This window comes from Dasypus novemcinctus, chromosome 20, assembly GCF_030445035.2.
Source record: "Dasypus novemcinctus isolate mDasNov1 chromosome 20, mDasNov1.1.hap2, whole genome shotgun sequence".
NCBI lineage: Eukaryota > Metazoa > Chordata > Mammalia > Cingulata > Dasypodidae > Dasypus > Dasypus novemcinctus.
The window spans coordinates 9,714,940-9,728,925 of NC_080692.1; the positions used below are offsets into that span (position 1 = coordinate 9,714,940).

The following is a 13,986-nucleotide window of genomic DNA, read 5'->3' on the forward strand; positions in this document are numbered from 1 at the left end:
GCTATATAAATAAAGCTATTAGGAACATTCACATGCATGTCTTTATGTGTTATGTTTTTTAAAATGAGCTGTAAGTTCCCTTTGGTAAATACCAGTGAGTAAAATGGCTGGGTCACATGTTAGTTCTATATTTAGTTTTTAAATAAATGATCACACTATTTTCCAAGATGGTTATACTATTTTATATCCACAATTACTTGATATGGTCAGCCTTTAAAATTTTTGCCTTTAGCATAGGTGTATAGAGGTATCTCACTGTAGTTTTAATTTGTATTTCCATAATGCCTAATGACATTGAACATCTTTTCATGTGCTTATTTGCCACAACTTCTTTTATGAAGTATCTTTAAAAGCTTGTCTATTTTTAATTGGATCATTTATTTTTTCATATTGAAATTGGAAAGTTCTTTTTACATTTTGCATACTAAGTCTTTTAGCAGATACACATTTTGCAAATTCTTTCTTCTATTCTGTGATTTGTCTTTTCATTATCAACAGGGTCATTGGAATAATATTTTATAAATCCCAATTTACCAACTTTTTCTTTTATCAATCATGGTTTTTGGTGTCATATCCAAAAAATCTTTACCTAATCCAAGGTTGTAAACATTTCTCATATATTTTCTTGTAGAAGTTTTATAGTTTTAGGTTGTATATTTGGTCTATATTCCATTTGTTAATTTTTGTGTAAGGTGCAATAAATGGATAGAATTTCTTTTTTAAAATGTGGATATCCAATTGTCCCATCACAATTTGCTGAAAAGAGTATCTATTCTTAATAGAACTGTTTTTTAACTTTTGCTAAAAACTAGTTGCCCATATATACTTTGGTCTTTTTATGTACTCTCTATTCTGTTTCTTTGATCTATTTGTCTTACTTTGCACTAATACCACACTGTTTTGATTACTATAGACTTTATAAGTATTGAAATTAAGTACTTTATGTCCTCCAACTTTGTTCCTTTTTTCAAAGTTATTTTGGCTATTCTAGGTCACTTTCATATGAATTTTATAATTAGCTTATAAATTTCTAAGAAAAAGCCTGAAGAGTTTGAGTTTAGGATTGCATTCAATCTTTACATTAATTTTGAGAGAACTGGCATTTTATAAGTAGTCTTCCAAACCATGATCCAACTACCTCCCTCCATTTCTCCATTTATTGAGATTTCATTTAATTTCCATCAGTAAAGTTTTCTGATTTTCAATGTATAGGTCTTGCACATATTTTGTCAGATTTATTTTGAAATATTTTGTACTCTTCAATGCTACTATAAATAGCATTTAAAAATAATTTTTGAATATTAATCAGTAGAATAAAGAAATACAATTTATTTTTACATATTAATCTTGCACCCTGCTAAGCACATTTGCTAGTTCAAGTACTTTTCTTGTAAGTTCCATCAGATTACTTAGATAGATGATTGTGTCAGTTGTAAATATAACCGTTTTACTTCTTTCTTTCTTTCCAATCTGGATACCTTTATTTTTAATTTTTATCTTTATTGCACTGGTTAATATGTCCAATAATATGTTGAATAGCAATGGTGAGAATGGACATCATTGCCTTGTTCCTGAGGTGAGAGGGAAAGCATTCTATCTTTCACAATTAAGAATGATGTTAGATGTAGTTTTTTTAAATAGATGTCCTTTATCTGATTGAGAAAATTCCTTTCTATTTTTAGTTTTCTGAGCTTTTCCTTTTTTACAATAATGGGTGTTGGATATTTTTAATGTTTTCTCTGTGACTACCAAGAAACCCATATGATTTTTTCAATTTTTTAATATGGTTAATTTTATTGACCTTTTAAAATACATTTTTATTGAAATATATCATTCACACATGAACATACATAAACAATAAGTGTATAGTTAAAGTTGTGAACTTACAAAATAAACATGCATAACATCATACAGGGGTCCCATACAATGCTCCTCCATCAACACCTTGCATTGTTGTGCAACATTTCTTACAAAATCTGCAAGAGCATCATCAAAATATTACTGCTAATTAGAGTCCACATCTTACATTTGGTTATTTACCCCTCAACCCACCCTATTTTTATTGCAGAGGTTGTGAAATTACAAAACAATCATGTGCATGTGTAGAAATCCCATACAACACCCCTTCACCAACACACCACATTGTGGAGAAATATTTGTTATAGATTATGAGATAATATCATCAGACTATTACCACCAACCATGGTCCAAAGCATACATTTGGCACACTTTTTCCATACCCACCATTATCAACACAGTACATCTTTGGCATTGATGCAAGAATATTACAGTATTGCTGTTAACTGCAGTCCACAGGTCACACCAGTTGTATTTTTCCCATTCTTCTGCACATTCCCACCACCCTGAAATAATGACATCCACCCACTGTAGCCCACAGAAGGACACTCCTGTATCTGTACCATCAACCACGATTTTCATCCACCTCTGGGTTCACTGTGTTCTTTAGTCCCTAAATTATTCTCTAGCTTTCTTTCAACTGACATTTACTTCCCCAGACTACCTGTTTCACCCACAATCCCATTTATAAACCAGCTGCTACTCACCATAATGTGTTACCATCAACTCTATCCATTTCGAGACTTTTACAGTCAAGTTAGTTAAAACTTCTACATACACTAAGAATCAGTAGTTCTTCTCAACCCTTCTCTTATCTCCTAATAACCTATATGCTAGGTTTTACCTCCATGCATTTATTCTTCGTATTTAGATCATAGTAATGAGACCATGCAATATTTGTTCTTTTGTGTCTGGCTTACTTCACTTAGCCTAATGTATTCATGATTCATCCATGTTATCATATGTGTCCCAATTTATTTTCTTCTTACTGCAGCATAGTATTCCAGTGTAAGCATATACTACGTTTGTTTATCCATTCATTCATTGATGGACATTTGGGTTGTTTCCATCTTTCGCCAATTGTGAATAATGCTGCTATGAACATTGGTGTGCAGATGTCTGTTCATGTCACAGTGTTTTGTTCTTCTGGATATATTCCTAGTAGAGGAAATGCTGAACTATATAGCAGTTCTACATTTAGCTTCCTGCCAAACTCTCTTCCACAGAGGTTGCACCATTTTACAGTCCCACCAACAGTGAAGGAGTGTTTCTATTTCTTTACATCCTCTCCACACAAACTGTTTTCTGTTTTTTTAAAAAATAATGACCATTCAATGCTATGATAGATAACTCATTGTCATTTTGATTTGCATTTCCCTAATAGCTAGTGATATGGAATATATTTTCATGTGCTTTTTGGCCATTTGTATTTCCTCTTTGGAGAGATGTCTATTTAAATCTGTTGCACATTTTATAATTGTATTGCTTGCTCTTTTATTGTTAAGCAGCATGATCTCTTTATATAGAATGGAAATTAAACACTTATTGGATATGTGGTTTTCAAATATTTTCTCCCACTGAGTAGGCTGCCTTTTCAATTTCTTGATGAAGTTCTTTGAATCACAGAAGTGTTTATGTTTGGGGGGTCCCATTTATTCATATTTTCTTTCATGCTTGTGCTTTTGATATTAAGGTTTAAGAATTCCTCCCCTACCGCCCTGTCTAGAAGGTGTTTCCCTACATTTTCTTCTAGGAGCTTTATGGTTCATGCTTTTCTGTTTAGATCTTTAATCTACTTTGAGTTAATTTGTTTAAGGTGTAATATAGGGGTCCTCTTTCTTCTTTTGGTTGTGGATATCCAGTTATCCCGGCACCTTTTGTTGAATAGCCTGTTCCACCCCAGCTGGGTGGATTTGACAGGCTTGCCAAAAATCACTAGACCATGGAAGTGAGGGTCTGTTTCTGAACCATCAATTTGGTTCTTTTAGTCTAGGTGCCAATACCATGCTATTTTTACCATCATAGCTAGGCAATATGATTTAAATTCCAAAGTGAGAGTTCTCAAGCTTTGCTTTTCCTTTTTAAAGTGTTTCTGGGTATTCAGGGTCTCTTACCCTTCTAAATAAATTGGTAACTGTGTTTTCCATTAGTTTAAAAAATGCTGGTGGAATTTTTATTGGGATTACATTGAATCTGTATATCAATTTGGGTAGAAATGACATCTTAATGGCATTTAGTCTTCCAATCCATGAGCATAGAATGTTCTTCCAATTATTTAGGTGTTTTTTAAATTTCTTTTAGCAATGAAATGTAGTTTTCTGAATACAAGTGCTTTATATCCTTGGTTAAGTTCATTCCTAAATATTTGATTATTTTAGTTGCTATTGTAAATGGAATTTTTTCCCTGACTTCTTCCTCAGACTGCACATTATGATTGTATAGAAACACCATAGATTCTTGTGTATTGATCTTGTATCCTGACACACTATTGAAATCATTTATTAGCTCCATCAACTTTGTTGTAGATTTTGGGACTTTCTAAATATAGCTTTACTTCTTCCTTTCCAATTTGGGTGCTTAGTATTTATATTTCTTGCCTAATTGTGGTAACTAGAAATGCTAGCAGTATATTGAACAACAGTGGTGACAGTAGGCATCTTTTCTTGTCCCTGATCTCAATGGAAAAGGTTTCAGTCTTTCATCATTGAATAAAATGTTACGGGAGGGTTTTTCATATAATGGCCTTTATCATGTTGAGAAAGTTTCCTTCATTTCCTGCCTTTTGTAGGATTTTTATCAAGTAAGTGTGCTGTATTTTGTCAAATGCCTTTTATGTGTCAGTGGATAAGATTATGTGGTTTTCTTTGATTTATTAATGTGGTATAATACACTGATTGATTTCCTTGTATTGAACCACCCTTGCATGCCTTGTGTAAAACCGACTTGATCATGATGAAAATTTCTTTTAATGCATTGTTGGATTTGATTTGCAAGTGTTTTATTGAGGATTTTTGCAAGTATATTCATTAGGGAAATGGGTCTGCAATTTTCTTTTTTCATGATATCATCATCTGGCTTTGGTATTTGGGTGATACTGGCTTCACGGAATAAGTTTGGTAGTGTTCCTTCTCATTCAATTTTTTTGAGGAACTTGAGTCAGATTGGTATTCAATCTTTGAATCCTTGGTAGAACTCAACTGTGAAACCATCTCTTCCCAGGCTTTTAATTTTGGTGAGTTGTTTGATGACTGTTTCAATCTCTTTACTTGTGATTGGTTTGTTGAGGTTTTCTATTTCTTTTAGGGTCAGTGTAGGCTGTTTGTAACATTCCTAGGAAATTTTCAATTTCATCTTTATTGTCTAGTTTTTTGGCATAGAGTTGTTCACAGTTTCCTCTTATGATCCTTTTATTTCTATGACATCAGTAGTAATGTTCCCATTTTCTCTCTTTTTCTTTGTCAGTCTAACTGAGGGTTTGTTGATTTTGTTTATCTTCTCAAAGAACCAACTTTTGAGTTTGTTAATCTCCTCTACTCCCCTCCCCCCAATTTCATTTATTTTTGCCCTGATCTTTGTTATTTCATTCCTTCTACTTGCTCTGGAATTGCTTTGCTGTTCTTTTTCTATTTCCTCCAACTGTTTAGTTAGGTCATTAATTTTAGCTCTTCCTTCTTTTTTAATGTAAGCAGTGAGGGCTATAAATTTCCCTCTCAGCACTGCCTTTGCTTCATCTCATAGATTTTGATAGGTTGTGTTCTCATTGTCATTTGTCTCAAGATAATTTATTGATTTCTCTTGAAATTTCTTCTTTGGCCAGCTGATTATTTAAGTGTATTATTTAATCTCCATATATATGTGAATGTTCCCTTTTTCTGCTTCTTGTTGATTTCCAACTTTATTCCATTATGATCAGAGAAAGTGTTTTGTATAATTTTTACCTTGTTGAATTTATTGAGATCTACTTCATAACCCAACATATGGTCTATCCTGGAGAAAGATCCATGAGTCCTTGAATAGAATATATATCCTGCTGTTTTGGGGTGCAATGTTCTGTATATATCTATTAGGTTTAGTCCATTTATTATATTACTCAAGATCTGTGTTTCCTTATTGATTTTCTGACCAGATGTTCTATCCAAAGCTGAGATTACAGTAATAGTCTCCAATTATTATTGTAAAGATGTCTATTTTTCCCTTCAGTTTTGCCAGTGTGTGCCTCATGTATCTTGGGGCATCCTGGATCAGTGCATATACATTTATGATTGTTATTTCTTCCTGGTGATTTGCCCCTTTTATTAATATGTTATGTCCTTTCTTGTCTCTAATAATAGTTTTGCTTTTAAAGCCTATTTCTTCCAATGTAAGTGTAGCTACTCCAGCTTTTTTGTTCGTTTGTTTTTCTTTTTGGTGTCTGCATGTGTGGAATATCATTTTCCAACCTTTCAGTTTCAATCTATTGGTATCCTTGGGTCTAAGGTGAGTCTCTTGCAGACAACATATAGGTGGCTCATATTTTCTTATCCATTTTGCCAGTCTATGTCTTTTGATTGGGGAGTTTAATCCATTGACAGTTAATTTTATTACTGCAAAGGCAGTTCGTATTTCATCTATCTTGGCCTTTGAGTTTATCTGTCATATTTTATTTTCACCACTCTTTTGACACTTTTAATTATTGTTACTGTTACAATCTTCATTTCTAGACTTTCTTCCAAACTCTCTCTCCTGTCTTTTCTTTTCAGGCTGTAAAACACCCTTTAGTATTTCCTGCAAAGCTCATCTCTTTGTTATAAACTCTCTCAGTTTTTGTTTTTCTGTGAATATTTTAAACTCACCCTCATTTTTCAAAGGCAATCTTCCTGGATATAAAATTCTTGCCTGGCAGTATTTCTCTTGCAGTATCTTAAATATATCATACCTCTGTCTTCTTTCCTTCCTGGTTTCTGATGAGAAAGTGGCACTTAATCTTATTGTGCATTCCTTATATGTTATGTATTGCTTTTCTCTTGCTGCTCCCAGAATATTCTCTTTGTCTTTGGCATTTAACATTGGGATTAGTATGTGTCTCAAAGTTGATCTATTCAGATTTATTCAGATGGGAGTATGTTGTGTTTCTTGAACATGGATATCTATATCCTTCAATAGGTTTGGAAATACTCTGCCATTATTTCTTTAAATATTCCTTCGGCCCCCTTTCCCTTCTCTTCTTCTTCTGGAACACCCATGACACATATATTTGTAACATCTCTTGCTGTCATTTCATTCCCTGAGACCATGCTGAATTTTTTCCATTCTATTCATTATCTGTTCTTTTGTATTTTTTGCTATCCTGTTAGGGGGTAATGGTGGATCCAAAGGCACTCAACAGTTCAGTCTATGTAGCCCAAAAGTACCTGCTATTGCCTGGAAAGGCTGTGGAACCACCAGCCTCCTCCTTTCCTATTGGGGCATGGGGTGGATCCATGAGTATGCACCAGAACAGGCTGTATAGGTCTAAAGTACCTGCCATTACATGGAAAGGCTGAGAAACCCAGCTCCCCTCCTATCTTACTTGGGGTTGGGGATGGAGCTATTCAGTTTTGTGCTGACCAAAGCACCTGCAGTTACCCAGAAAGGCTGGGCAAACACAGTCCCTCTTTTGTCCTATTGGGGGGAGGAGTGGAGACACAGGTGCCTGACAGTAGAGTTTGTGCAGGCCAAAAGTGCCTGTGGTTGCCTGAGATGCTGAAGAAGCACTAGGCTCCTTCTATCCTATGGGGGCAGGGCAGAGGTAGAGATGGAATTGAAGGCTCTCAACAAACCAGTTCACATGGAGTGAAAATACCTGCTGTTACCTGGAAAGGCCAAGGAAACCCAGCTCCTCTCTTATCTTATTGAAGTGTGGGAATGGAGCCCCAAGTGTCTGACTATTCAGTCTATGCTGACTGAAAGCACCTGCAATTGCCCGAAGAGCCTGGTGCTGGTGTCCCCAGCTTCCTCCCTGCTGGAGGTGAGGCTGGAGCCTAGTCTAGGTTGCAGTCCAATCTGGGTGGAAAGAAATCAGTCCCTAAGTTCACTGTGATTTTCTGTCCTCTCTGCTTCCCCTCAAGCCAGGGGTGGAGTTAAAATAGTGGCTACCAGCCTCTTTCTAACATGGACAGGTTTAAACATTAGCTCTTCTTAGGATTGTACTTTAGCCAGCAGAATTTACTAATCAATAGCTGAAGTTGGTGCCTAACCATCTCTTCCTCCCATCTTTTTGGAAATTGGAGCTCCCCACACCAGTAGTGGAAGATGTCCTGAGGTGGCATGTGTGGCAGGCACTGGCCTCTGTGGCGTGTAGTCCTCTACTCATGAGTCTTCTCTGCAGATAGGCAGAGATATTGCAGAATACTCTTGGTCTCCTGGGGCCCCCAAACAGGTGCTTTAGATAGCTCTGGGTGATAACTAACACCATGTAGGATGATTTTACTCTCAGAACTTCTTACTCTGCTGCCATCTTGCCCTCCCCCCATTGATTGATATTTGAATGCTAACCAAATCCTGCATTCCTTTGATAAGCCCCATTTGGTCATGATATATATTTTTAGATCTTGTTGAATGCAATTTGCTAAACTTTGTTTTAAAATTTCTGCATCTGTGTTCTTGAGATGCATTTTTCTTTTCTTGTGAGGTCTTAGTTTGGTTTTCACAAAATATTACAGCAATTCTGGCTTCAGAGGAGGTAGGGCACATTCCATCCTTTTTGATTTTAGGGACAAGTTTTCACAGAGTACAAATAGTCAGTGGAATTCACCAGTGAAGACTTTTGAGCCAGGAATTTTCTTTGTGTGAAAAATTTAAACTAAAACTTCAATTTAATAGATATAGGGCTATTCATATTATCCATTTTTTCTTCAGGGAGCTTTTACAAGAAATCCATATCATCTAAGTGGTTCCATTTATTGGCATAAAATTGCACATAATATTCTCTTATCACCTTATTACTTTATCTTTGGAACCTATAGTGATACGTCCCCTCTCATTCCTGATATGTAATCTGTGTCTTTTCTTTTCCTGATCAACCTTGCTAAGGGATTATCACTTTTATTTTCCTTAAATACAGATTTGATTTATTTTCTCTGTTGCTTCTTTTTCATTGAATACTATTTTAAAAGTTATTTCCTTTTTCTGCTTAACTTAGTCTTCATTTTCTAGCTTCTTATGTCAGAACCTGAAGTCATGACTATTGGACCTTTATAATGTAAACCTTTATACTATAGACAATTTAGTTCTTTAGATTTCAATCAGGTACTGCTTTGACGACATTCCACCAACTTTGATATTTGAGTATGAGTTTTTACTTTTACTTAGTTCAATATACTTTGTAATTTCCCTTTTGATTTCTTCTTTGACTCAAGGGTAAGGTAGAAGCATGTTCTTTAATTTCCAAATACTTGGGGATTTTCCAGAAATCTTTCTCTCATTGATTTCTGACATGTGTCAGGCAACATATGTCCTTTGACTTGAAACCTTCTAAATTGATTGAGACTTTTTATGGCATGTTCCATGTACTTTATAAAATATATGCTTTGCAAATATTTTATTCCATTTTGTGATTTGTCTTTCCCTTTCTGTGATTTTATGTAGTCTGTTGTTGGATGCAATTTGCTATATTTTGGTAAATTTCTTGCTTTTTTTTCTATCAATAATTAATCAATAATAAATTTTTCTGTAAATAATTAAACTATGAAACTAAATTCATAGTTTGGAGCTCTCAACTATAATTGTGTATTTATCTATTTCTCTTTGTAGTTCTATTAATTTTTGTTTCATTTATTTTGAAGTTCTATTGGGTGCACTAATGCTTATGATTGCTATCTCCTCTTGATGAATTAATCTCTTCATCATTATGAAACGAAATTCTTTACCTTTGGCAATATTCTTTGCAATGAAATCTATTGTTGTGGGCAGACTTCGGTGATGACTTCAAAATTCCTACCTCCAAGTACATATGCCCTATAAAATCCCTTCCCTGTGAGTGTTGGTGATACTATGAACATGATAGATTTCAGTCCTGTGTTTAGGTTACATTATATAACAAAGGCAAAATGATTTTTCAGATGTAATTAAGACCTGGAATCAATTGAATTTGAGTTAAACAAAAGAGATTATTATGGGTGAACCTGACCTAATCAGAAAAAATGAATGGGCCCTTCCTGAAGGAACAGATTTGTCATACAACATATTCCCGGCTGGCTTTCAAGAAGTGAATTACCTATGAAGGAAGCCACATTGCAAGGATAGATAGGATGTTATATTAACCTTACTATAGTGTACTTCCATTTCGCCTCTGTCCTCTTTTATGCTATGGATATTATACATTTTATTTATACCTATGTTTTATAGTTTACATTAAACTGTTTTTTATTTTTGTTCACACAATCACTCTTTAAAGAGATTTAAATAAGAAAAAAATCTCATATATTTACTTAAGTAGTTACCATTTCTGGTGTTTTTAAATTCTTCTTCACTCTTCAAGCATACTTTGTAATCTATTTAAAGTTCTTCAAATGACTGCCATAACATTGCATATACTTGTTGCCAACTTACTCATATAATAAAGTAGAATCTAAAAGTAATCCCCACTATGACTTTCCTGAAATGATCCTCTTGAACTGTGTTATACCATTGGCTTGGATGTTTTCATGTAAATTTTTTAAAACAGTTACAGGTCTTTGGTTAGATAAAGTTTATGGGATGAAACTCATTTCATTTGCAATATCTTCCTTGGTAAGTTTCCACTTATGAACAGGGAATTAAAACTACTATGCCAAATGGATACCTGCTTAGTTGTATCCTCAGGATTGGGGAATGAACTATGGACTAAAGTAGACTTACTGGTATTCTACTATAGATCTTTTGTGATTCTAGCAATGGAAGAAATTGTGTCATTGATGTGGAGGCAGTGGCCATTGGAGGCTCTGAGGGCAGGAAGAGGGAAAAACACGTGAAATATGGGGGCTTGGGAATTATCCTGAATGACATTACCATGACAGATACAGGCCATTACATATCTTCCTGTAGCCTACAAACTTGTGTGGGAGAATGTAAACTAACCCATGATTAGTGGCAATTCTCCAAAATGTTTTCATCAATTGTAGTGAATATACCATACTAATGAAGGATGTTGTTATTGTGGGAAAATGTGAGAGGTATAAGGAGCGGGGCATATGGGAATCTCCTATATATTTAACGTTTATGTAATCTAAGTATCTTTAAAAATTTAAAAGTATATTACAAAAAAGAAATGCATGTGAGAATACTTAAATTGCAGAATAGGAAAATGATGTATATTGGGACACAAAGCCATCATCATTGCTTCTAAAAAATTCCAGCATTTCTGATTTAATTACCTTGCTTTCTGATGTCTTTTTTTAAACAGATTAATTTTACTGATACATATTAATAAAGCATACAATTCATCTAAAGTATACCATTAATGGTATTTGGGATAATCTCTATAGTTGGTGCAGTCATCACTTCAATCATTATTAGAACATTTTCATTTTTCAATAATAAACAACAATAACAACAAAAAAGGAAAAAAAACACAAAAATTCATCACCTCTCAATCTCTCTATGCTTCCCTTGCTATTTCTGGCTATTCTTGCACAACTATTTATTTTTAAGCAGGTTTTTTTTTTTTTTTTAAGATATATTCCCATACCCTATGATCTTTTTTCTAACATAGAATGAAAAAGATTGTAGCTGATAGTGCGTGCAGATAAGTTTCTTCTTTTCTTTTCCTTTTTGACCTTCTTATTGACATATATCTCTCATGTATCTATTTCATGAAAACTCGAATTTTGCTGCTTAGTCCAACCTTGTGACCAACTGCCTTGTCATTGCCTGTAAAAATAGGCAATCAAATATATTTACTTAAATAGTATCTTGGTTTTATACAACTTTTAATAAATTATAATGAAGACTTTATTGTTTGTAGAATTTTTTCAGAATGAGATGTAATTTATGGATTGTATGTTGCACAACTCCCAAGGATACATAGTTGATGAATTTGACAGATGTATATACTATGTAAACTTTACCCAGATCAAGATATACCACACTTCCATCACCCCAAAGAGTTTCCTCTGCCCATAAATCCCTCTACGCCAACACCCACTTGTATAATTTCTTTGGTATGCATTAAGTTTCCCTGTTCTTGTACTTCCTTTAAATGGAATTATGCATTAGTCATTCTTTTGGCCACCAAAATGTTTGGAAATATCTCTATGCCATTAAATATATCAATAGTTTGTTCCATGTTTTGTTGAATAATTTTCTTGGTTATTCCATGCAAAGCTGCTGTGGGTTTTCTAGTACAAATCTTTTTGTGGGATGTATTCACTAACTTCTCTTGGGTTTATGGGCCTAAGAGTGGAACTTCTAGGTAATTGAATAGCTATCTGTTTAGCTTTATTATGAACTGCCCAGCAGTTTTCATAAAGAGATATACCATTTTACACTTACAACAGCAATGCATAAGAGTTATATAGGTGCTCTACATCCTTGATAACACTTGTCAGTCTTTTTGATTTTAACCACACTGGCAGATATGTGATGATATTACCCAGCTGCTTTATTTTGCATTTCCTTGACTATCAGTAAGGTTAAGCAGCTGTTCAGGTGCTTATTTTGCAGTATGTGATCAAATGTTTTGCCGCTAAAATTTGTTTTCATCAATACTTTATATGATTTATTTTATAAACTGAATATTATTTCTTTCTACAATGAAAATTTTCTCCCAGTCTCCAACTTACCTTTCTTTCCTTACTGCTTTCTACCACACAATTTATTAACATTATTTCAGTTTGGGTAGTACCATTATTAACTTAAGTAGCTGAATTATTTACAATTTTCATTTAAATAATATTGAATAAAAATATCGAAATTATATTTCACATACATTTTCTGAGGATGCATTTTAGAAGAGATTACATTTAGAAGTCAGATATCATATATTTAAAGGTTATTACTTTCTGTCCCATCTCAGGTATTATATGCACACTAAGTAAAGAGCTCAAACTAGGCCCTTTGGAACCCCAGTTTGTAATTTTACTTTACCTTTAATTATCATTTTGAGACACAAAATATGATTTTCCTTTTGCCATAATCCTTAACCATCTTTCTCATCTTAAAAACGAATCCTCACATCCATCCTCAAGTTCACTATTCTTTCTTCTACCTGCTCGCATCTGCTATTTTTAAGTTGTGCTTTACTGGATTCAGCGTTCATCTGGTGACTGTCCTCTTGAGTTCTGACAAAGTTGATTCAAAGAGCTTTGCCTGGTTTTTTAGTGATCCAATAAGGATATAACCTCTTGGAGCTGCTTATTCTGATATTTTCTCTGACGTCACTTTCTTGGAAGCTTTTAAGATTCTCCTTGATAGAATTTGTCCTCTTCCTATCACCAGATTATAGTTATATACTTGTGTCATAACTGTTTTCCCAGTTGGTTTTGGATACAGACTTTGTTCTTGTTTGTGTATATCGCCCTTGCTCAAATTTAAAGTACCCTGTGGGCAAAGTCTTTGCCTTGTATCTTTATACCTCTTCATAATTCCTAATATACTATTTTTTCACAGAAGCTTCCAATGTATGTGGATTAAATATAATTCAGTAACATCAGTTTTCATTTTAAGTTTTCTTAAAATGTCATTTTCTGTTGTAACCACTAGTAGACCTGTGCCTAGTTAAACTTATTTATGTTAAAGAATGCTTTTATACTTACCTCGGAAGGGAGATATCATGATCATGAAGGTGGTTTTCCCAGGGCGAGGCTCATCCATTGCACTCCAGATGTGCTGACCCCTGCAGTTTCCCCAATGTGGGAAACTTGACTGCACAAATTATGGCAGTGGGGGACTGTGTTCATGCTATCCCCTTAAAAAATGCTTTTGGAGTAATTTTCTGGCCCATTTTATTTAAAAAAACAAAATGCACAAAAAAATTCTGAGTAGGATTTTTTTTCAACCAGAACACAGTAGGTACATAAGTATCTAGCATGAGTTTGGAATTAAATTGAGATTAAAAATTATACTTTGCTCAGCTTCCTGAGGACTCAGTTTATGTCCTCTCATTTTAGAAGCTTCTATAGATCTTCCTAGGTA

At 34.2% G+C, this 13,986-nt stretch overlaps 1 non-coding gene across 1 annotated transcript; it reads left to right on the forward strand.

Moving 5' to 3' along the window:
* The first annotated feature begins 13,599 nt into the window (after positions 1-13,599).
* LOC111766666 (U1 spliceosomal RNA) lies at positions 13,600-13,762 on the forward strand. Its single transcript, XR_002798642.1, has one exon. It is a non-coding gene; the product is annotated as a U1 spliceosomal RNA (small nuclear RNA).
* The last annotated feature ends 224 nt before the right edge of the window (positions 13,763-13,986 follow it).